This window comes from Hordeum vulgare, chromosome 4H (assembly GCF_904849725.1).
Source record: "Hordeum vulgare subsp. vulgare chromosome 4H, MorexV3_pseudomolecules_assembly, whole genome shotgun sequence".
Classification (NCBI taxonomy): domain Eukaryota; kingdom Viridiplantae; phylum Streptophyta; class Magnoliopsida; order Poales; family Poaceae; genus Hordeum; species Hordeum vulgare.
In genome coordinates, this window is record NC_058521.1 from 3,273,093 (window position 1) to 3,297,397 (window position 24,305).

Sequence of the window (24,305 nt, forward strand, 5' to 3'; positions counted from 1 at the left end):
CGACACATCATCTGGAGATTGACTCGCCACGGATGCGTTCCTAGTCGGCAGAAACGCCTCCTCCACTGAACACACAATGAACACACAATGTTGATAGGCATGAAATAAGTTCTAAAAAATGCTAGCATCAGTGTCAAATATAGGATTCGAACCCTGATGGGCTAGGATGGGCTAGGATAGCACTGTCCTCCTAACCATTCAACCACAAGTTGGTACGTGTATATATGTTCTAATATGTTGATTTATCACTAGACTAAGTATTGTCTAGTGCTAACCAGAATGTTAAATCAAATTTGTGAATGGATCAATTCATTGATCTTTGATATCCCATTGTGCGCTAATAAAAATATGTAATGCAAAAGTTTTTATGGAAGTGACGACCTTTACACGGGCATGCTTGGTGTAGGTAACGGCGTCCGTAGCGGACAATACTTAAGAAACCCAGGTTCTCCTATGCTTCACAGCACTTTGCCGCGCCAACCACTAGGTCATTGGATTCATCACCCCCTCGATGTTCTACCACGGCTACATTTCACACACCATTCATCCTTCTCTCCCCCTCCCAGAAAAATCTCATCCTCTTCTCCGCCCACATAGCTGGTTCATTCTCCGGTGATGGTTTTCCAGAGATTCTGGTCGTAGTGGAGACCAACCAGCGAAACTCCTATTATACTGGCCAACATGGATTGGCACTCACTCAGGTGTAGTTTCAGAGAACCAAACAACCTTTCCCCTTGCTCACAGAGAGGCACCAACATTTCAAAAAAGGTAAAGAGACGTGTATGACAAACCGAAGACACCATTAACCAACCAACCAGGTAAAGAGTTTACAAATTGCATGAGGCGGGAAAGCCCAACAGGGTCAACCTGATATAGACTTGGCAGAGACATAGACACATGACAACGAACTTTTCGAAAACTTGCTAGACTATAGTTCCTACGCAAGATAACCCATATTATTTTATAACCGCCTCAAAGCTAGACACATGTTGAACATTGTTTGCATCTTTGGAGATAGATACACCCCATCATGGGAGGGATCACATTGGGGCTTTTTTTTTGCTTTGACCGCTACTATTTAGGACCATAGGCCGCGATCTGTTGCTCCAGCTGCATCAAGAGAAGAATAGAATAATGATTACGACATGCCTAAAGCGCATAATGTTTATCAAGTCACAAGGATTCACAAATCAGCCATGTTACAAGGTGGTTGGTATCTTATTCCGGTCATTGGCCACCTTGAGAAACAAAGAACCTATACAGCTTAAAACTACCCAATATAGCGACTGAAATGTCATGACAAAAAATAAGACAGAAACATTTCAGATACCTAATAAAACAAAGAATATATCTAAATAAATATCAATAGCAAAAATAATGAGATCAAGCTTTCTTAAACAATCCATGACCGGTCCGTAGATTATAACACTAGTCAGAATTTGGAAGTCAAAAGCCAACATAGGTACATAAGGGGCTACCTGCATCATTGTCTGGAACTTGTTGCACACATCGCAAAACTCATTCCTAAGAAGAGCAAGCGCCATGAGGCACCTGCAGTAATGCAAACATACCACATTGTCAAATTATGTAGTGAATAGTTACGCGAATGGATTTATGGAAATCGTAAGCCTCTGCATGAAAAATAATTAGATCTAGCCATCTCAGACTTAGTCATGCTATAAACGTAAGTCTAGAACTAGCAAGTTACAATACAATAATCAAAGAGGCATATTCAGTAATGAACCAAGTTCTACCATCACATGGTTGCACATAAAGTGAACGCCAGTCCTTAAGAATATTAGATTGGTATGAACATAGTATAGTGGTATAAAATAGGAAATTAGCCGGCAGGTTTACATATAGAATGTGAACAATAGAGAGTGTGGAGAATAATTATTGTGCAACATATATAATAAGGTGCTAAATATACTGACCCTTCTTTGCTTCTTGCCTCGATGTACTGATTGAAGTGCATGCAGGAGAGGTTCACTTTCTTAGCACCGACACTGATACAGGCCAAAAAGAGCAAGATCAGGACACTATAAGTTTCTCAAACATATTAAACGTTGCTGCTGTCATAATGATGTTCTCAAGGAGCCATTTTATCTAGGGGTTGTAAACACAATAAATTGTTTGATCAACCATAAAAATAATAGCGGTAGCTTTAAATGCAATTGTAGATGTACTCAAGATGTATATTGCCATTAGCTAAATAATAATAGATTTGTCCTCAAGACGACAAAGTATTCCTTGAAGAGCTATATCATGACCATTGGCATGGATAATGATAATTCCATGTGTAACAACAGAACTCAGAACTTATACTTATGTGTATCCGACAGCCGCAAACGACACCGCGCCGACACATCCGATCATAAACGTGGAGACACCAAAAAAACTACCATCGGGGTTACACACATATATATACCAAATTAATACCAGAAATGTTGACAACGCGGCGTGGTAGCCATAATATTGCCGTTGGCATGAATACCTTTACTTTTCTGTTACATGAAACACAAGTAAACTGGACACTTATACCTATGACAACATAACACAACAATGGAAACAACGACATAAACTGCATGCCCATGACAAACAACATCTAAATCACACCGACATGGATGCAGCGAAGAACAAACATACAGTTATAAATGGGCGGGAGAAAGAAAAAGGCTTATCATCATCACCTGCAGCTGCAGCCCTTGAGCTGATGCACCAGGTCGTCCACCTTATCGAAGTCTAGCACGGGCTGGTTCCTGCGAATCGCGAAGCAGAGCGGACGAAATCAGGACCAAGATGAGATGAGAAAAGCTGATGGAGAGAGGAGGGGTTGGGGGCTGACAGAAGGCCGGCGATGTCGTTGAGGATCCCGTTGGCGTTGCCAATGAATTGGTTGATGACCTCGGCGACCAAACCCGGGCCTGAGCTGCCATCCTCGTCCATCGACTGCAGGTACTGGAAATATTCGTCCACCGTACCCTACATGGATCACATCACATCACGAGAAGGCAAGCCAGCAAACCAGCAACCAACGGGGTCAGAGAGGGAGGGGTGGGGGGGAGGGGGGCTCACCGTGGCGAACATGGACGTAACCAGGGCGTTTAACTGGGCCCTGAGCGCGGCGGCCGACATGGCGAGGGATCCGGAGAAAGGAGCGGGTGCTGAGATCGGAAGCTGTGGTAGCGGCGGCGGAGTGCTCGAGGGAGAGTGGAGGGGGCTTGGGGATGGAGGTCCTTATAAACCGGGATGCACGAGGCTCTCCCCACGGAGACGTGCCCCCGCTAACTTCAGTGGCTCGGCCAGAACCCAGAAGCCATTTACGAGCTAAAGGTTGAAGACGCCGTATGCGGCCAGATGGGCGCCCGCTCAAGGCTGTGACCACTTGTTCGATGGGTCCTCCACTGACTATTGACGGCCGGAATCTCTCTAAAAACCTGAAGATGTGGGTTTACCAACAAGAATGGTGGCTGGCTGAGATTGTCGTATGGAAAACCATCAACGATCAACAACTAGTTTTGTTTGATAGTAGTGGCTGGCTGAGATTGTCGTTAACTAATTATTAGTTTATGTCTTATACGGTAGAAAGAGGCAGTTGCCATCAGGTAGTAGTGTATGCACGATTTCTTGTAAAAACTAAAAAGTAAGTCCAAGAGTAGTAGTAGTCTGAGTGTCTTAATAGATTTAATATTTAACAGAATACCGGTGCAGACGCTCACATAAACACAAATACACTGAACTCTATGAAGCCTACAAGCAATTTCGAGAGATTGATCCAACACATCATTTTAAAATTGACGAGGTCGACACAACGTCTACATAGTCGACAGAACGTCTCCCCCGCCGAATATACATCGTCGAAAGTTCTAAAATAAATTCAGAAAAATGCAAACACTAGTATCAAGTTTAGGATTTAAACCCTGATGGGCTGAAGATATCACCGCCCTCCTAACCATCCAACCAAACATTGATTCCCAAGTCTTACTAGGCTTAGTTACTCTAGTTTGAGTCGGTTTAGGTTAGCTACCTATAGCTAGTGAGGTCGATATACACATCGTTGAATTTTTCTTTTTTACAACGAGAATATGTTAACATGGCGGAGATACCGGTTACACCTAACACTACACCAACAAAATGTCACAAAACATATCCAGGATGCACATAGGCTGACAATGAAAAGAAAAAAAAAGAACAAAGGCCTCACCACAGTTATCAACTACTCTCAGCAACAGCCACTAAAAAAAATAGCACGTTATACCGTCGTTAATAGCATGGCATAGCATATAGACAATGGTCTCGTTAAATTGATCAGTGTGCAATGTCTCTCTAATAACTGAATATCCAATTATGAGCTCGGGCTCATCTGCACTCGGTCATAAAAAATCATAAAAAATTTCACAAAAATTTACAAATATCCAAAAAAAATGTGTAAGATGGATAATTTGATGTGTGAGGCACGTTTCAAATTTTAGACCATTTGGACATTTCAGTAGCTCTCATGAAAAAAGACAATTGGGTTCCGAATAATACATGAAGAGTATACTTTTTAAAAGACTCCAAATTTGTCTTTTTTGCCGAGAGTTACTCGGATGTCCAAGAAATTTGAAATTTGGAGCGGGCATCACACATCAAATTCTCTATGATGACAAAAAAATTTGGAATTTTTTAAATATATCTAGTATTTGTTTTGACTGTTTATTTAGCATGGGTGCGGATGAGCCTCGGAGCCAAAACGCCTAACTCTCACGCTACTGGTATATTTTCAGGGACGATGCTGCAGCACGGTAACCACCACTAAAGACAACACCCCGAATACAAAAAAGTCATCAAAAGTGACGCCTGCAAGAAAATAACAGTGCATAAGCGTTGTTGTCGCCCGATCAAAGATCTTAAGTTTTCCTCCTAGAGAAGTGAGAGCTCTCAGAACAATGCCTTTAGTAAGGCCATTGCAAGACACAACCGGTGAAGGCCAAGCCTTAGGTTTTCACCCTGAAAGTGACGAGTCAGCACTAGAGGAGTGATAGAGGCGAAGTTGTCCCTGTCTTTCGATGAGATCGTGGGTATCGTTTTGGTAGAGTCGACTTTGATGATCCGACTACGAACGTGTGAGGACGTAGCGCCTTAGCAATCACTAAACCAACTCCGAGAGGTTATTGACCACGCCGGAGCACGATCAACTTGACCACGAAGGTCTATTTCCTGCACGCAAACGAAGAACAAGCAAGAAACTAAGATGCAATCAAGATATTGCGAATATAAGAGGAAAGCTTTATTGATGAAGGTGGGGTTCTGTGACGCCTTTGTTTGGTCGTAGAACACAAACGAAGAACGCGAAGTCGTAGCTATGGCAAACTTGTAATCTAAACAAAATCCAAGTATAAACGGTGCCCTAAGGGCTGTATATATGAGGAAATAGAGATGCAATTTCATGACCCTTGGAGGAGGGGTCCGAAAACAGCCCTAAACTCGGTTTCCCCACACATACGGACTCTAAAACTAGCCTATATTATGGTATTTCGAAATTACATGGGCCTGGCCCAAAAATAAGGTGGCGCAACACCTATAATAGCTTATGGACGAAATTTATAAAGTGACGTCTTGAATATTTCGTCCAAAGCCTTCATGCTCTCCTTATGCTGGCTTTAAAGTGTGAAAATCACCAATGGAAGCACTATTGTTCTCTCCCGTGCGTGCACCTTCTTCTCCATGCTTGATCCCGCTCCAACGGATATCCTTCTTGTCCATGCTAGATCCTTCATTCATGAGCACAACAAAAGTATCTAACTTAGGCAACATTATATGTTCATGAACATTAGAAGTATTCCCAAGAGACGAATGTACCTGGTAATTCAATTGGCGTGAACGAGCTCTAGTAACTGGTCCAGTATGTATAGCACCTGGGGCTGTGGGTGTAACAATGGTGTTGATGTCCTCATCATCCTCCTCTTCTTGAACTGAAGTCGCCCTCGACAGAAGCTCATCTTCCTCACCCAAATATGGCTTCAAATCTGCAATGTTAAAAGTGGGACTAACCCCAAAATCTGCGGGCAGCTCAAGTCTATATGCGTTATCATCTATTTTCTCTAAGACTTTGAAAGGACCATCAGCACGCGGCATTAGCTTTGACTTGCGCAAATCAGGAAACCTATCCTTACGCAAATGCAACCAAACAAGATCTCCAGGTGCAAAGACAATATGTTTTCTACCCTTATCTTCAGCAAGTTTATATTTAGCATTCATGCGCTCAATGTTTTCCTCAGTTAACTCATGCATCTTTAATATCAAATCAGCACGTTCTTTAGCATCAAAATTAACCTTCTCCGAAGATGGAAGAGGTAACAAATCAATAGGTGCACGAGGTAGGAAACCATACACAACTTCAAAAGGACACATCTTTGTAGTAGAATGCAGCGAACGATTATAAGTAAATTCAATATGAGGCAAGCATTCTTCCCACAGTTTTAGATTGTTCTTCAAAACAGCCCTAAGCATAGTAGACAAAGATCTATTGACTACTTCAGATTGTCCATCAGTTCGGGGATGACATATAGTACTAACAAACAATTTTGTCCCCAAATTAGCCCATAAACATCGCCAAAAGTGGCTAAGAAACTTAGCATCACGATCTGAAACAATCGTATTTGGCACACCATGCAAGCGAATAATTTCACGAAAGAACAAATCAGCCACATTAGCGGCATCATCACTTTTATGACAGGGTATAAAGTGCCATTTAAAAAAAATCTATCCACGATAACAAATATGCTATCCCTCCCCTTCTTTGTTCGAGGTAAACCTAAAACAAAGTCCATAGATATATCCTCCCAAGGAACTCTAGGTACAGGCAAAGTCATATATAAACCATGGGGATTGAGTCGTGACTTAGCTTTTTTGACATGTCGTGCAGCGAGCAACAAAACGCTCAACATCCCGTCGCATCCTTGGCCAAAAGAAATGTGTAGCAAGTACATCCTACGTCTTTTTTACACCAAAATGTCCCATCAATCCTCCTCCATGCGCCTCCTGTAACAACAAAAGACAAACGGAGCTAGCTGGAATGCATAGCCTGTTAGCACGAAACATCACTGGTGGAAAAACAGGCTTCCGTCCAGCCCCATAAGTCGCGAAGCTGTAGGAACCGCGACTAATGGGACCTTTAGTCGCGGTTCTGGAGGTGAACCGCGACCAAAGGCCTGGGCCCAGGGCGCTCGGTGGCCAGCTGGTGCACGTGAGGGGCTTTAGTCGCGGTTGGCCAGGACAACCGCGACTAAAGGCCTTCGGGCACCTTTAGTCACGGTTTGCCAGGCCAACCGCAACTAAAGCCCCTCCCCTATATATACCCATCCAGCAGCCAACACTTAGCCATTTAGAGCCATTCTCTTCACACTTAGGGTTTAGGTTTGCTTTTGGTTCCTCTTATGCACATAAGGTGTTTGATGAAATGCCCCAAGAGCATGAAACAAACATGACATGAAGTGTTGGAGCCACACTCCTCGATCGCGGTTAGCAACTTGATGAACCTTTGATGTGTCATTGATAAAATATGCATGTGTGTAGTTCATTGTTTAATTTATATTGTTTGTAGCTAGTTAGTTTAACAAATGCATTATGGTTAATTATATATTTTATATTATAATAATGCAGATGAATCGGCAATGGATGTACGTTAACCGACTCTCCGGCGAGTTCACTACGGGTTTGAAAGATTTCCTCGTAGTGGCTAATGCGAACAAGCGGGGGGGTTTTGTTATCTGTCCATGTGTTAACTGTAAGAATCAGAAGGGTTACTCTTCCTCAAGAGATGTTCACATGCATCTGCTTCGGCACGGTTTCATGCCAAGCTATAATTGTTGGACCAAGCATGGAGAAAGAGGGGTTATAATGGAAGAAGATGAAGAAGGGGATGATTTCATCGATGAAAGCTATCTTGCTCATTTCGGTGATACTTTCATGGAGGATGCTGAAGGTGAAGGGGAAGGTGAAGAAGAGGCACGTGATGATCCCGTTGATGATCTTGGTCGGACCATTGCTGATGCACGGAGACGCTGCGAAACTGAAAAGGAGAGGGAGAATTTGGATCGCATGTTAGAGGATCACAGAAAGGCGCTGTACCCCGGATGCGATGATGGTCTGAAAAAGCTGGGCTGCACACTGGATTTGCTGAAATGGAAGGCAGAGGCAGGTGTAGCTGACTCGGCATTTGAAAACTTGCTGAAAATGTTGAAGAATATGTTTCCAAAGGATAACGAGTTGCCCACCAGTACGTACGAAGCAAAGAAGGTTGTCTGCCCTCTAGGTTTAGAGGTTCTGAAGATACATGCATGCATCAACGACTGCATCCTCTACCGCGGTGAATACGAGAATTTGAATGAATGCCCGGTATGCACTGCATTGCGTTATAAGATCAGAGGCGATGACCCTGGTGACGATGTTGAGGGCCAGAAACCCAGGAAGAGGGTTCCCGCCAAGGTGATGTGGTATGCTCCTATAATACCACGGTTGAAACGTCTGTTCAGGAACAAAGAGCATGGCAAGTTGTTGCGATGGCACAAAGAGGACCGTAAGTCGGACGGGGAGTTGAGACACACCGCAGATGGAACGCAATGGAGAAAGATCGACAGATGGTTCAAAGATTTTGCAGCTGACGCAAGGAACATAAGATTTGCTCTAAGTACGGATGGCATGAATCCTTTTGGCGAGCAGAGCTCCAGCCATAGCACCTGGCCCGTGACTCTATGCATCTACAACCTTCCTCCTTGGTTGTGCATGAAGCGGAAGTTCATTATGATGCCAGTGCTCATCCAAGGTCCGAAGCAACCCGGCAACGACATCGATGTGTACCTAAGGCCATTAGTTGATGAACTTTTACAGCTGTGGGGTGGTGTCCGTGTGTGGGATGAGCACAAACAAGAGGAATTTGACCTACGAGCGTTGCTTTTCGTAACCATCAACGATTGGCCTGCTCTTAGTAACCTTTCGGGACTGTCAAATAAGGGATACAATGCATGCACGCACTGCTTACATGAGACTGAAAGTGTACATTTGCCAAATTGTAAGAAGAACGTGTACCTTGGGCATCGTCGATTTCTTTCGAAAATTCATCCAGTAAGAAAGAAAGGCAAGCATTACAACGGCAAGGCAGATCACCGGCCGAAGCCTGCGGAACGCACTGGTGCTGAGGTATTTGATATGGTCAAGGATTTGAAAGTCATCTTTGGAAAGGGTCCTGGCGGACAATCAGTTCCGAAGGGAGCTGACGGGCACGCAGCCATGTGGAAGAAGAAATCTATATTCTGGGAGCTAGAATATTGGAAAGTCCTAGATGTCCGCTCTGCAATCGACGTGATGCACGTTACGAAGAATATTTGCGTGAACCTCCTAAGCTTCTTGGGCGTGTATGGGAAGACAAATGATACAAAGGAAGCACGGCAGGACCAGCAACGTTTGAAAGACCCTGATGACCGGCATCCGGAATGGTTTCAAGGTCGTGCCAGCTACGCTCTGACCAAAGAAGAGAAGGTCATCTTTTTTGAATGCCTGAGCAGTATGAAGGTCCCGTCTGGATTCTCGTCCAATATAAAGGGAATAATAAACATGGCGGAGAAAAAGTTCCAAAACCTGAAGTCTCACGACTGCCACGTGATTATGACGCAATTGCTTCCGATTGCTTCGAGGGGGCTCCTGCCGGAAAATGTTCGAGTAGCCATTGTGAAGCTATGTGCATTCCTCAATGCAATCTCTCAGAAGGTAATCAATCCAGAAGTTCTACCACGGTTACAGAACGATGTGATCCAATGTCTTGTCAGTTTCGAGTTGGTGTTCCCGCCATCCTTCTTCAATATTATGACGCACCTCCTGGTTCACCTAGTCGAAGAGATTTTCGTTCTCGGTCCTGTATTTCTACACAATATGTTCCCCTTCGAGAGGTTCATGGGAGTATTAAAGAAATATGTTCGTAACCGTGCTAGGCCAGAAGGAAGCATCGCCAAGGGCTATGGAAATGAGGAGGTAATTGAGTTTTGTGTTGACTTTGTTCCTGACCTTAAGCCGATTGGTCTTCCTCGATCGCGGCACGAGGGGAGACTAAGTGGAAAAGGCACGATCGGAAGGAAATCAACGATATGTATGGACGGCCATTCTCTGACTGAAGCACACCACACTGTACTGACCAATTCCAGCTTGGTGTCTCCGTACTTTGAGAAACACAAGAATATTTTACGCTCTGACAACCCGGGGAAGCCTGAATCCTGGATTAGGAAGGCCCACATGGAGACTTTCGGCAGTTGGTTGAGAAAACATTTAATGAATGACAATGATGTTGTAGATCAGCTGTACATGTTGGCCATGACAATGATGTTGAGAAAACATTGAACCAATTTATGTTTTGCCGCCCCGTCTCGCGCTCTACCGCGACACCCTCTCCCACCCCTTCCTCGCCCCCTCCTTTTGCCACCGCCCTTTCGCCACCGCCCCCCTTCTTCACTTAATTAATTTGTTTTTACTACATGTTTTCAGGACTGACATAATGGCGGACGATAGAGCTGACCCGATTATGGACAACTATGATCCGGACGGTGAAGCACATATGTTCGGCATCATAAACGGCGATATTCTATATGTGCCGACCGGAGAAGAAGAAGATGATATCTCTTCTTATCTGAACCTTGACGGTGAAGATGAAGGGCGCCGTCAGCAAGATGATGCCGAACAAACGTCGATAAACGACGATCTTCAAATGGAAGTAGCAACCACCTCCGGCGCCGAGGTATATATATACATTGAGCCTCTGGTGATACAAACTAACTGATTTGAATAAATATGTGTGTACTAACGCGCGCGACTCTCTTTCTTATTTTAGCCCTCGGCCGGATCGTCGAAACAATCGAGTACGTCGTCAAAGCGTGGCGCAACCAAGACGATGAAACAAGGAGAAACATGCACCATCGAGGTTGTCGACAGTGCAACCGGCAGGCCGCTGGAGCCCCGCAAGAACGCCACCAAGTTTGTCAGCCAATGCGGAGCCGTTGTTAGAGACAACGTCTCGATCACCGTCCAGGAGTGGAATGAGCCAAAGAAGGCACGAATTGCTGCAGGTTTCACTTTTGTCGATAAGAGAACAAAAAAAGATTGCTTCAAGAAGCTTATGGAACATTTCGTTCTACCTCCGGAATACAACAAATTCGATGAGGAGGGTAACAAGATTGAGGAAAACAAGGAGAGGAGGAGGCTAGTCAAACAGTTCGCTCTTCATAAGATGGCCGACGCATTCCGGAAATTCAAGCAAAATCTAGCCCATGACTTTGTCAAGCAGAACAAGACTCCGGATTTCAAAGGACAATATGAGAAACTGAAACATGATTGGCCAGAATTTGTGAAGCAAAAGAAATCGGAGCAGTTCATTCAAATATCGAAAAAAAATAAGGAAAATGCGGCTAAGAAGGAGTACAATCATATTATGGGGCCAGGAGGGTATCGCATTTTGTTGCCTAGGTTGGAGAAGATGGAGAATGAGCTGAGGGCGCGAGGAATCCGTCCAGGTACGGAGGGATGGGACCCAAGGGCCAAAAGCTGGTGGTACGGGCATGGGGGAACGCTGAACCCGGAGACAGGGGAGTGTGTTTACCGGGGCAAATTAATTAAACCCACCCAAGCCCTTATTGACGCAATGAGGGATGCTCAAGAGGGGAAGATCAAGTTCAAGAGAGAGAACGACGCGCTGACAAAAGCCCTCGGGAATCCTGAACACGGAGGACGTGTACGAGGCATGGGGCACATTCCGTGGAAAATAGGGTTCCCCCAGAACGATGACCCGTACGGTTACAGAAGCCGTAAGAGAAAGATGGATCGGGAAGCAGATGTTGTGGCGCGGTTGGCATCGGAAATGGATGTGATGAAGAAAACCATGAGTGTACTAGTAGCCGAAAGAGATGCAGCTCGGGTGCAGCATGAAGATCATCCAGCGGATCTCGGAAGCCAGCAGCGGAGAAGCAGCGTGGCTTCCACGGAGGCCCCACCGGCTGGTGCAGATGCACCGACGATCGAAATTAATGCACCGGAGCCTCTGGTGGTCGAAATTACTGCACCGGAGCCTCTGGTGGTCGAAATTACTGCACCGGAGCCTCCTCGCTACCCCGTGGACGATATAAAGGAGATGAAAGAATGTCATCTGTATTATCCTATCGGGAACATGTCCATGAAGGTAGCCATCGGCAGTGCTTTACCATGTTTACCTGGAGCACTCCACCACAACAACCCCATTCAAGATGGCTATGCTCGTGTCACGGTGGAGGACATAGTCCAAGGGTTTGAGGACCTGGAGATTGACATTGCTACACCTGAAGGGGAGAAAAGACTTGGAGATGTCAAGCGCCATTTCATTCTATGGCAAAAGAAGTTTATCAAGTTTCCAGGCGAGGCGCCAAGGACAACAAGTCCACCCCCCTACGGTGGTGGTGGTGGCGGTGGCGGTGGTGGTGGTGGTGGTGGTGGTGGCGGTTCACCTACACCTCCGTCACGTCAGCCGACGCCCCCCAGTCCACAACGTCCGGCGGGTGATCAGACGCCGCCCCCCAGTCCTCGTCCGGCGGGTGATCAGACGCCGCCCCCCAATCCACCTCCGGCAAAGAAGCAGAAGCAGAAGCAGTCCTGGATTATTAACCCGGACCCTTATGTACCTAAGACCACAAAGGTACCGGAGCCATCACTGAAGCCTCTCCCCACAAGGCCTTGGGAACGTAGTGCCGAGGAAGTCGACGCGGCCGCGGCTGCTGATTTGGAGAAATGGAAGGCGGACTGCAAGAAGAAAAGAGAGCCCGAGCCCAAGCCAGTATTTTCTGATGAGCAAAAGAAGTGGGCTAAGTCATTTTTGAGCACACCGTCCCAAGCCGCGAAGAATCTGCCTGACGACTATGCACGTGAACTTCGCAGGCAGGCACTCATGTTCAAGGAGAACAAAGAGCGGGAGAAGGCCGAAAGTAAAAAAAGCGGGAAACAAGTTGCCCAGCTCGGGGAACAAAGTAAACAATCGATTGCCCCGCTTATAGTGGAAGCCGCCGGTCCGGATGCCCCCGAGATCATACAAGCTGCGGCAGCACAGGGATTGACTGCAACGAGTGCCAGAGAACAAGCGGCCAACTTAGGTATTACTCTTCGTGAACTGTTAGGCCTTGATGAGGCGCCAGTGAAGGAGGTAGTAATTACATATGTCAAGAATGGGCCTCTCGTCGAGCCTGCGCAGGAAAAGGATCTACCTCCACAAATGAAAGGTCTGCTGAAATGGTACAAGGGTTACATAAAAAATAAAAGCGCCAAAGATTATATTTATGCGGAAGTTAGACATGAGCATCACTTCAAACATTACTATGTACAAATTGAACTGAGTGAATTGTTCCAGCTTTTCAATCTGCGCGATCTCGACAAATCTATCATCAGTTGCTACGTTCTGTAAGTGATTTATTTCTACCCCATCTCGTTCATATTGCCTGCACTATATATATGTCCTAATTATATTGTTGTGTCCGCTATTATACATGCAGAATGAAGATTAAGGAATGCAGAGTAAGGAACATCCATGATGTTGGGTTCATTGACCCACACATCGTTAATGGACATGTGTTGGAGCATCACCCCGCCGACATGGAGGCAGACCTGTGGCAGTTTCTTACAAAGCAGGAACTCAAAAGTGATATTCTATTTCCTTACCATTTTGGGTGAGTGTTTCTGTCTTGAGCACATTCTCTTTTGTTTACTCCATGCATGGTATGTGGCCGGCTAATCGATGAGTTATGCATGACGTACTGTGCATGTATCGTGTCCGCAGGTTCCACTGGATTCTGCTAGTAATTAAAGTTAACACCTCAGAATGTCTCGTCCACGACTCTCTGAATATGGATCCAAAGCTTTGGGGCGGCATGAGAAGAATGCTGCAGAAGTAATTATTTTCATTCATTTGCGCTCTATATCGATCGGCCTATTTCGTTCATTTCCTAATATCAAGTAACTAATAACTCTCTTGTTCATTTAATTTTCTTTGCCTCGTAGGGTTTGGAGACGGTTCGTAGATACAAAGGTCGGTGAATTCAAAAAAGAGCTAGAATTCAAAAGGTCAAAGCCGAAGAATGCTGGGGATATTCAGCCAGCGGGGACCAATCTATGTGGATACTATGTCTGTGAGATGATCCGGAGATACACCTCTGAGCGGGTTCCGAGTGATACCAATGCTAAGAGGAATAACCTCCGGATGATGCTTAGTCCAGAAGCTCGCTTCCGACCACTTCAAGAGGAACTAGCTGGATGGTTCAGCAGGGAAGTCCTCCATCCTAAAGGAGAACACCATTACGAGGACGTAGAACTTTATATGCATTAAATTATGTATGGAAACTTGTTCAAAATTGTATATGGTCATCCGATGATATTGAATATATATTGTATATTCCTCTTGAATTCTTTTTGGTTCTAATTTCAAATTTGTTTGAAATTGTACATTCATATGCATGTATGTAGTACCGTAGAATATATGAAATTCCTTCAAAATTAAAATAAAGCACAAAAGAAATAAAACAATACAAATTAAACAGAAAACAGGTTTAGGGGGGGGGGCGCGCGCGCTAAAACCCTAAACCTGTGGCGGCCTTTAGTCGCGGTTGGACAGAAGAACCGCGACTAAAGGTCCTCCGCCCCGACGGCCGCCTGGCGCCCACGTGGACGGGCCTTTAGTCGCGGTTCTTAAGCAACCGCGACTAAAGGTGGGGGGCTTTAGTCGCGCTTAGTTGGTCGCGGTTGCGCAACCGCGACTAATGGCAGTTGCGAACCGCGACCAAAGGCCTTTTTTCCACCAGTGCATAAATCCATTATTAATGATGAAGTTGTTCTATGTTCCCCCTTCTTTACAATTTTCCAACACATCTTTGAAATCAGCATCATGCATATATTGATCTTTGATGGTCTCCAAACCAAATATTTTAAAGTCAAGTTGTGAAAGCATAGTATAATGACGAGACAAAGCATCAGCAATAACATTTTCTTTACTCTTCTTGTGTTTAATGACGTACGAGAAAGTCTCAATGAATTCAACCCATTTAGCATGTCTACGGTTCAGTTTTGCTTGACTTTTAATATGTTTCAAAGATTCATGATCAGAATGTATGACAAATTCTTTGGGCCATAAATAATGTGGACATGTTTCCAAAGTCCGGACAAGAGCATATAATTCCTTATCATAAGTAGAATAATTCAGACTAGGCCCACTTAATTTTTCTGAAAAGTATGCAACAGGTTTACCATCTTGTAATAACACACCTCCTAATCCAATTCCACTAGCATCACATTCAAGCTTGAAAGTCTTATTAAAATCAGGAAGTTGGTGTAAAGCAGCATGTATTAACTTATCTTTCAAAACCGTGAAGGCTTCTTCCTATGCGGTACCCCAGGAATAAGGCGCATCCTACTTTGTAAGCTCATTGAGAGGTGCAGCAATGGTGCTGAAATCTCTCACAAAATGCCTATAAAACCCGGCGAGTCCAAGGAAACTCCTCACTTGTGTGACCATTTTGGGTTATGGCCAACTCTCAATAGCTTCAATCTTGGCTTTATCAACTTCAATTCCCTGTGGAGTAACAACATAGCCAAGAAAAGATACTCGGTTTGTGCAAAAGGTGCACTTCCCAAGGTTACCAAACAAACATGCATCACGTAGAGCAGTAAAAAAACACGCAAATGATCCAAGTGTTCCTCCAAAGATCTACTATAAATCAGTATATCATCAAAGTAGACTACCACAAACCGTCCAATGAAAGCACGTAAAACCTCATTCATTAATCTCATGAAAGTGCTAGGAGCATTAGTCAATCCAAAAGGCATAACTAACCACTCATATAAGACAAACTTAGTTTTAAATGTCGTTTTCCACTCATCTCCTAATTTCATGTGAATTTGATGGTATCCACTACGCAAATCAACTTTGGAGAAAATTATAGAGCCACTTAATTCATCAAGCATAGCATCTAGCCTAGGAATAGGATGATGATAACGAATACTAATATTATTAATGCCTCTACAATTAACACACATACGCGATGTATCATCCTTTTTCGGCACTAGAATAATAGGAACAACACAAGGACTAAGAGATTCACGTATATAACCTTTGTCGAGCAGCTCTTGTACTTGACGCATAATCTCCTTCATCTCCTCTGGATTGGTACGGTATGGTGCACAGTTGGATAGCGATGCACCGGGAATTAAGTCAATCTGATGCTCAATCCCTCTAATAGGTGGTAATCCTAGTGGCACGTCTTGTAGAAAGACGTGAGCGAACTCCTGCAAAATGTTAATGACAGCAGGAGGCAAAGAGGATGGCATGTCCTCGAGTGAAAACAATACCTCTTTGCATACGAAAGCATAGCAAACAGATGTAGTAATATTCAAATCAGTAATATCAGATTTAGTGGCGAGTAAACAACCACTCTTCAGTTTTATTTCAGAGGCAACACTAGATGATGATTTAGTAGGCTTATAGTATTGCTCAAATTCCTTTGCTACAATCTGATTTTCACTCTTATGTAGGTCTTGTTTTGCTTTACTAGCTCTAGCAATGTCATCTTTCATAATATGTTCAGGAGACATAGGAAGCAAAGTAATATTTTGATCCTTATGAACAAGAGTATACTGATTTGTTCTACCATGGTGTACAGAATTTTTATCAAATTGCCATGGTCTACCAAGTAAAACGGAGCAAGCTTGCATGGGTACCACATCACAATCAACAAAATCAGAATATGTAGCAATGCTAAAATGCACACGAACAGTACGTGTTACCTTAACCTTGCCACTGTTGTTGAACCACTAGATATAATAAGGATGATGATGTGGTCTGGTGGTGAGAGACAGCTTCTCCACCATCCCATGCTAGCTAAGTTGTTGCAACTCCCTCCATCGATGATTACGCGAACAGAACATTACTTTACCACTCCCTTAGTATGGAACAAGTTGTGCCTATGATTTTGCTCAGCCTGTGTTACCTACACACTTAAAACACGTTGAGCAACTAAGCTTTCATATCTGTCAGCGTAGTCAGCAGCCATGTATTGTGTCTCTTGTTTAGTATCACCAACACCCCGTTCTTCACTTGCAATAAGAGCTAGGGTCTCCTCGTCATAATCACTGGCGGAGTCATATCCACCATCCTCGGTAATAATCATCATGCGCTTGGATGGGCACTCTCTCGCATAATGACCTCCACCCATGCAACGACGACAAATAACTTTATGTGTTTGACCTGTGGATGACATGGATGAAGAAGAGCTCTGTGCGGGCCAGGAAGATGTGCTCTTGGAGAAGTGTGGTGCAGGGACTTGATTCCTGGTATCTCTGGTTGAATTGGCGGCTGAAGGAGGCGGTGCTGATGCAGGAGGACGTGTGGAAGTAGATGTGGTTCGTCGCGTCCATGAGGAAGTGCGACTTGCAAAAAAATTATTTCTCGTCAATGCCTGTCGATCCTGTACTTCACATTCATCTTTGCAAGCAAGATGGAATAAACGAGTGATATTGTTATAATCCTTATATTCTAGAATAGTCTGAATATCTCTATTTAATGCACTCATAAAACGTGCAAGCATAGCTTCATTGTCCTCAACAATACCACATCTAATCATGTCAGTTTGTAATTCATCATAATATTCTTCTACATACGTTTTCCCTTGTCTTAAACGCTCCAAGTTTTGAAGTAATTCACGTTGATAATATGGTGGAACCCAACGAGTACGCATAGCAGTTTTCAAAGAAGGACAAGTAGTTGGAATATTAGCATGATTTATTCTACAATATTTAGACCACCAAACACAAGCAAAACTAGTGAAAGAACAAACAGCAGTAGCAACACATCTATCTTCGGGAAATTGCAAGCATGTAAAACGTTGCTCTGTTTCTAACTCTCAAGTAAGATATATATCAGGAACATAGCGACCATCAAAAGTAGGAATATTCAATTTAAGTTTAGGGAGATGGTCATGATTCCGTACCTGAGGGTGTGGTGCTTCCCTACCGTTGCGATTGTATCCATGTGGACGTCCGGCGGCTTGTCGTGGTGGTTGTTGTTCCTGGTGCTAAACTGGAGTAACCTCTCCCTCATCATCGTAATCACCATCATAATCATCATCATACTCCTCAATCTTCTCAGCCGCAGAAACCTCGGTGGTACCAGCAACAGGACCAGCCGCAGCAGGAGGAGCAACAACACCAAAATTCTGCACTTGGCTGACAGGCACGCATCGCGCTCGTAGTCGTTGTTGTGGTGGTTGAAGAGGGACAACAGCTGCAACTGGTGGTGGTAATCGGGCCAGCACCTCATTGAACTTGGCGTTCATCTTGGTGTCGAATTTCTTCTCCATACCTTTGAGCTTGTCCATGGCCTCTCCAAAGATGGTCACAAAATCATGTACCTGGTCAGACATCATTTGCTGAAATTTATCATGGAGCTCCCGGTTGGTCAGGTTCTCCCAGTCGATCTCCTCGTCGTGTGATCCTGGCATGGTTAGTGATACGTCTCCAATGTATCTATAATTTTTGATGGTTTCATGTTATTATCTTGTAAAACTTTGGATGTTTTGTATGCCTTTTATATCTTTTTTGGGACTAACTTATTAACTCAGTGCCAAGTGCCAGTTCCTGTTTTTTCCGTGTTTTTGACCCTTTTCAGAGGAGGATTTAAAACAGAGTCCAAACGGAACGAAACTTTCAAAAAGATTTTTTCCGAAACAGAAGACGATCGAGGGACTTGAGAACCAAGGCAGAGGGTCACCAGGGACCCCACAAGTCCCCTAGCCGTAGCCAGGGGGCCCGCGCCTCCCAGGCTTGTGGGCTCCCTGGGCCTCCTCTGCCCTAGGTCTTTCACCTATATATTCCCTAAAATCCTAGAAAAAAATCAGGAGATCATCGAAAGTACTTTTCCACCACCGCAAGCTTCTGTCTCCGCAAGATCCCATCTGGGGCACGTTATGGTGCCCTGCCGGAGGGGGGATTCGGATACGGAGGGCTTCTTCATCAACACCATGACCTCTCCGATGATTCGTGAGTAGTTCACCATAGACCTACGGGTCCATAGCTAGTAGCTAGATGGCTTCTTCTCTCTCTTGGATCTTCAATACAAAGTTCTCCATGATCTTCATGGAGATCTATCCGATGTAATCTTCCTTGCAGTGTGTTTGTCGAGATCCGATGAATTGTGGATTTATGATCAGATTATCTATGAATCTTATTTGAGTTTCTTATGATCTCTTATATGCATGATTTCATATCCTTGTAATTCTCTTCGAGTTGTGGGTTTTGTTCGGCCAACTTGATCTATGATTCTTGCAATGGGAGAAGTGCTTGGTTTTGGGTTCATACCGTGCGGTGACCTCACCCAGTGACAGAAGGGGTAGCGAGGCACGCATCGTGTTGTTGCCATCAAGGGTAAAAAGATGGGGTTTTCATCATTGGTTTGAGTTTATCCCTCTACATCATCTCATCTTGCTTAAGGCGTTACTCTGTTCGTCATGAACTCAATACACTAGATGCATGCTGGATAGTGATCGATGTGTGGAGTAATAGTAGTGGATGCAGAAAGTATCGATCTACTTGTCGCGGACGTGATGCCTATATGTATGATCATTGCCTTAGATATCATCATGACTTTGCGCGGTTCTATCAATTGCTCGACAGTAATTTGTTCACCCACCGTAATATTTGCTATTTTGAGAGAAGCCTCTAGTGAACACTATGGCCCCCGGGTCTACTTCACACCATATTTTCATCCTTACTCTTTTACTTTGTTGCATTTTCTGCCTTCAGATCTCACTTTGCAATCAATCTTGAAGGGATTGACAACCCCTTTATAGCGTTGGATGCAAGCTCGTTTGTGTTTGTGCAGGTACTCTTGACTTGACGAGATTCTCCTACTGGATTGATACCTTGGTTCTCAAACTGAGGGAAATACTTACTGCTCCTGTGCTGCATCACCCTTTCCTCTTCAAGGAAAAAACCAACGCAAGCAAGTCTCCGTCAACGTGTCAATTTTTGCGCTGTTGTTTGAGAAGTAGCAGTTAGCAGCAATAGGAACACAGAAGAATATGAACCTACAGACTACTAGGAAGTGGTGGTGGTGGTGGTGGTGGTGGTGGTGTGTCACAAATCCGTCAAGCAAATCTTAATTTCTTAGCAATTCTTACCCAGTAGGAGGTGGCGATCGGCAACCGGTGTAGTCAAACTCTCAAAGGTTGGATAGAGCGATTGCCAGGTGGTGTCAAACACACGATGTAGATGTATGTGAAGCTAGGAAGGCTTATAATATGGTAGCAAGAAGGGTCAGCAATAATCAGTTCAGAGATGCAAAATTGAAAAAACGTTCAACGACGGTACCGTGCTGGTCCTAGGCTAGACCGACGCGAGCCTAGAACACCAACAAAGCCACAACGACACGTACTAATCAAGGGAAGAGCCACTCTGATTTTTTTCCTCTTTTTTTTGCGCTCTGTTTTTTCCTATGCGCTTTTTTTTCTTCAGAAAATCACTATAATGGCGAGTGTCTCGAAACTCTTCCCAAGCACAAAAAACAGGATAGGCACGAAAAAATTGACATTTTTTAAAAAATTTCTGGAGCAATTCGGGGTTGCGACGACCAAAAATTGCGAAAAAAATCACTATGATGGTGAGTGTCTCAAAAGTCTCTAAAAATCCTAACAAAACGATAGGGGAAAAAATTCACCCCTCGAAATTTTGGCCTAAAAAGTGCTCTGGAAAGCGTGCCACTCTTTTTTTTTCTTCTGAAACCTACTCAGGTAAGGAAACGCGAAACTGAAATCAAACAGATCTCGAAATTAACCTAAGACGAAAAGGATGCAGACTAGGATTGTGGTGGGCATATGGTGGTGGTATATGGCAGCAAGGATAATGGTGGCGTGGTGGTGGTATATGGCACCAGCGATGATGGTAGCGTGGAGGTGGTATATGGCAGCAGCGATGATGGTAGCGTGGAGGTGATATATGGCTACGATGAAAGACGGTGCGGCGGCGGCGTGACAACCTGTGAACAGAACTCGAAACTCTAAAGGACTAGACACTAAGACCAGCAACTCGACACGACGATATAACCGCAAATTCAACTAAGCAAACTACTGAAAAGACTATGCAAAGGCTCACATTGGTTCGGATATGATGATCTAACCCTAATTTTTTATGGCTTTTTCGTGGACAATAGGTATGAAGAATAGATGCAACCTAACTACGAAAAACTGGTAAAATCTCACCGAGCAACCTGGAAATCTGATACCACTTGATAGAGGTGAAGTTTCCCTGTCTTTCGATGAGATCGTGGGTATCATTTTTGTAGAGTCGACTTTGATGATCCGACTACGAACGTGTGAGGACGTCGCGCCTTAGCAATCACCAAACCAACTCCGAGAGGTTATTGACCACGCCAGAGCACGATCAACCTGACCACGAAGGTCTGTTTCCTGCACGCATACGAAGAACAAGCAAGAAACTAAGATGCAATCAAGATATTGCGAATATAAGAGGAAAGCTTTATTGATGAAGGTGGGGTTCTATGGCGCATTTGTCTTGTCGTAGAACACAAATGAAGAATGCGAAGTTGCAGCTATGGCGAACTTATAATCTAAACAAAATCCAAGTCTAAACGGTGTCCTAAGGGCTGTATATATGAGGGAATGGAGAGGCAATTTCGTGACCCTTGGAGGAGGGGTCCGAAAACAGCCCTAAACTCGGTTTCCCCACACATACAGACTCTAAAAATAGCCTATATTATGGTATTTCGAAATTACATGTGCGTGGCCCAAAAATAAGGTGGCGCAACACCTATAATAGCCTATGGACGAAATTTATAAAGTGACGTCTTGAATATTTCATCCAAAGCCTTCATGCTGTCCTTATGGTGGCTTTAAAGTGCGAAAATCACCAGTGAAAGCTCCATTGTTCTCTCCCGTGCGTGCACCTTCTTCTCCATGCTTGATCCGGCTCCAACGGATACCCTTCTTGTCCATGCTAGGTCCTTCATCCATGACCGCAACAAAAGTATCTAACTTAGACAGCATCATATGTTCATGAACATTAGAAGTATTCCCAAGAAACGGAAGTACCTAGTAATTCAATTGGCGTGCACGAGCTCTAGTAACTGGTACAGTATGTATAGCAACTGGGGTTGTGGGTGTAACAATGATGTTTATGTCCTTATCAAGGAGCACCACCAAAAATAAATCCTTCAGTGTTGCTACCCCCACTTGCCCCCAATGCTCATGAAAGTTATCAAACACCAAACTTACGGGTACCGTGTCCACAGTGGATGGGAAAATCCCACCAGCCAAATACGAGCACCGGCCTATGAGACAAAGCCTCCATCCCTTGAAGTTCGGCTCCTCCATTACTGAACCTCCAATCTTAGGCACCATGACCTTCTCCACCATTGTCTACACCATGGGTAACATAATGTCAACAAACTACGGAGCTTAGGGTCGCGCCCTCATGAAACCGTGTAGGCTAATATGGGCGCGCACCACTGAGTTCTATCGGTCCGGATATCCAGGGGCATTGCGCCAATCCGTGAAGACCTCCGACAGTAGTTCCACACTACAAGAAATATGCTCATACTTGACGTTTTTTAAAACGTCGTTGATGAATTCGTCATAAATCTACGACGATTTCATCCGAGATCATCGTAAACCGTTTGAAGGGATCAAATCTACACATAAATTACGACGATGTGAGTCAAAAACGTCGTAACCGCATAAGATGAGATCGTCATAACTTTTACGACAATTATAAAAACATCGTAACACGATGTAACATAATTTTTACGACGATTATAAAAACATCATAAAATGTATTGAATTTTTTTTCATATTACTTTTCTGTTGGCTATTTTGTTTCCATCTTACTTTTATATTGGGCTTGCTAATGGGCTTGTTTGTGGTCTGTCCACATGGTGCACATATTGGTAGGTCCGCACCACTGCACTAGCGACTCTACTTGTGTTAGTTGATAGAACTAACTGTATACATAGTAACTTTATATAGATACAACTGCTCTTTCCTGCCCTTCCCTAATCTAACCCACTGCAGTTTTCAGTTTTCCCACTGCGCGGCGGATCTGGTGACCGGCGGCGGGAGCTGATGCGGAGGTGACCGGCGGCGGAGGCTAATCCGGAGGTGACCGGCGGCGGTGGCTGGTGCGGGGGCGGGCAGCGGCGGAGGGAGCTGGTGCGGGGGCGGGCAGCGGCGAGGGTGCGGGCAGCGGCGGAGGGAGCTGCAGAGGGAGCTGGTGTGGGGCGGAGGGAGCGGCGGAGGGAGCTGCGAGGGGAGTTGGTGTGGTGTTCGACGGCTGTAGCCCTGGAGGGAGCTGCGAGGGGAGTTGGTGTGGTGTTCGACGGCTGTAGCCCTGGAGGGAGCGGCTGGAGGGAGCTGGGAGCTGGGAGGCAGCTGGGAGCGGCTGGATTACTCCCCTGGAGGGAGCTGGGAGCTGGAGGGAGCGGCTGGATTACTCCCCTGGAGGGAGCTGGGAGCTGGAGGGAGCTTCTTCCCCTACACAAGGTGATTATTCCCCTGCAGCTTTGGATTTGTAGATGGACAGGGCCTCTTTGGATTTTGATCAGAGCCTCCACGTATTTGTAGATGGATATTCCAGCTCCAGGAAGCTTCTATATCAGGGCTTTGTAGTTGCTTGTACTTTAGTTGCTTTCATCTTGTATCATATAATCAAGTGAAAGAAAGCATTATGAAATGTCAGCAGATTTAGCCCCATTTCTGCTCTTGCTATTCCAGGGCTTCGCTCTGTTTTTTGCAATCAGGTTTAAGTTGGTTCTGTTGCCAGTAAATTCATAGTCCCTCCGGTCCATATTATTTTCGCTGATTTAGCTTCTCCTGCCAGTATTATTGGTATAGGGGAAATATTATTGGTATATTATTGGTATAGGCTGGAGGGAGATGGTATATTATAGGGGAAATCTATCTTTTTTGCATGATGATGCAAAAATATTATTGGTATAGGGGAAATGCATGCTGGAGGGAGCTGGTATATTATAGGGGATCTACTTCTAATCATTTTATGGATGAATGTTTAATATTATTGGTATAGGTTGTGTAGGGTAAATGCATGGAGGATGCTGGAGTATATGATATATCACTTTATTAGGTTGTGTAGGGGAAATGCATGCATGCAGGATGTTTAATATTATTGGTATAGGCTGTGTAGGGGAAATGCATGCACTGATGATTTATCTAGGTTTGGTTTGCTTTTTGCTAGCTACTGTTGGTCTCTGA

The 24,305-nt window shown here is 44.5% G+C and overlaps 1 pseudogene; it reads right to left on the minus strand.

The window, feature by feature from the left end:
* Nucleotides 1-1,074: 1,074 nt before the first annotated feature.
* LOC123448305 lies at nucleotides 1,075-23,787 on the minus strand (annotated as a pseudogene).
* Between the last annotated feature and the right edge of the window lie 518 nt (nucleotides 23,788-24,305).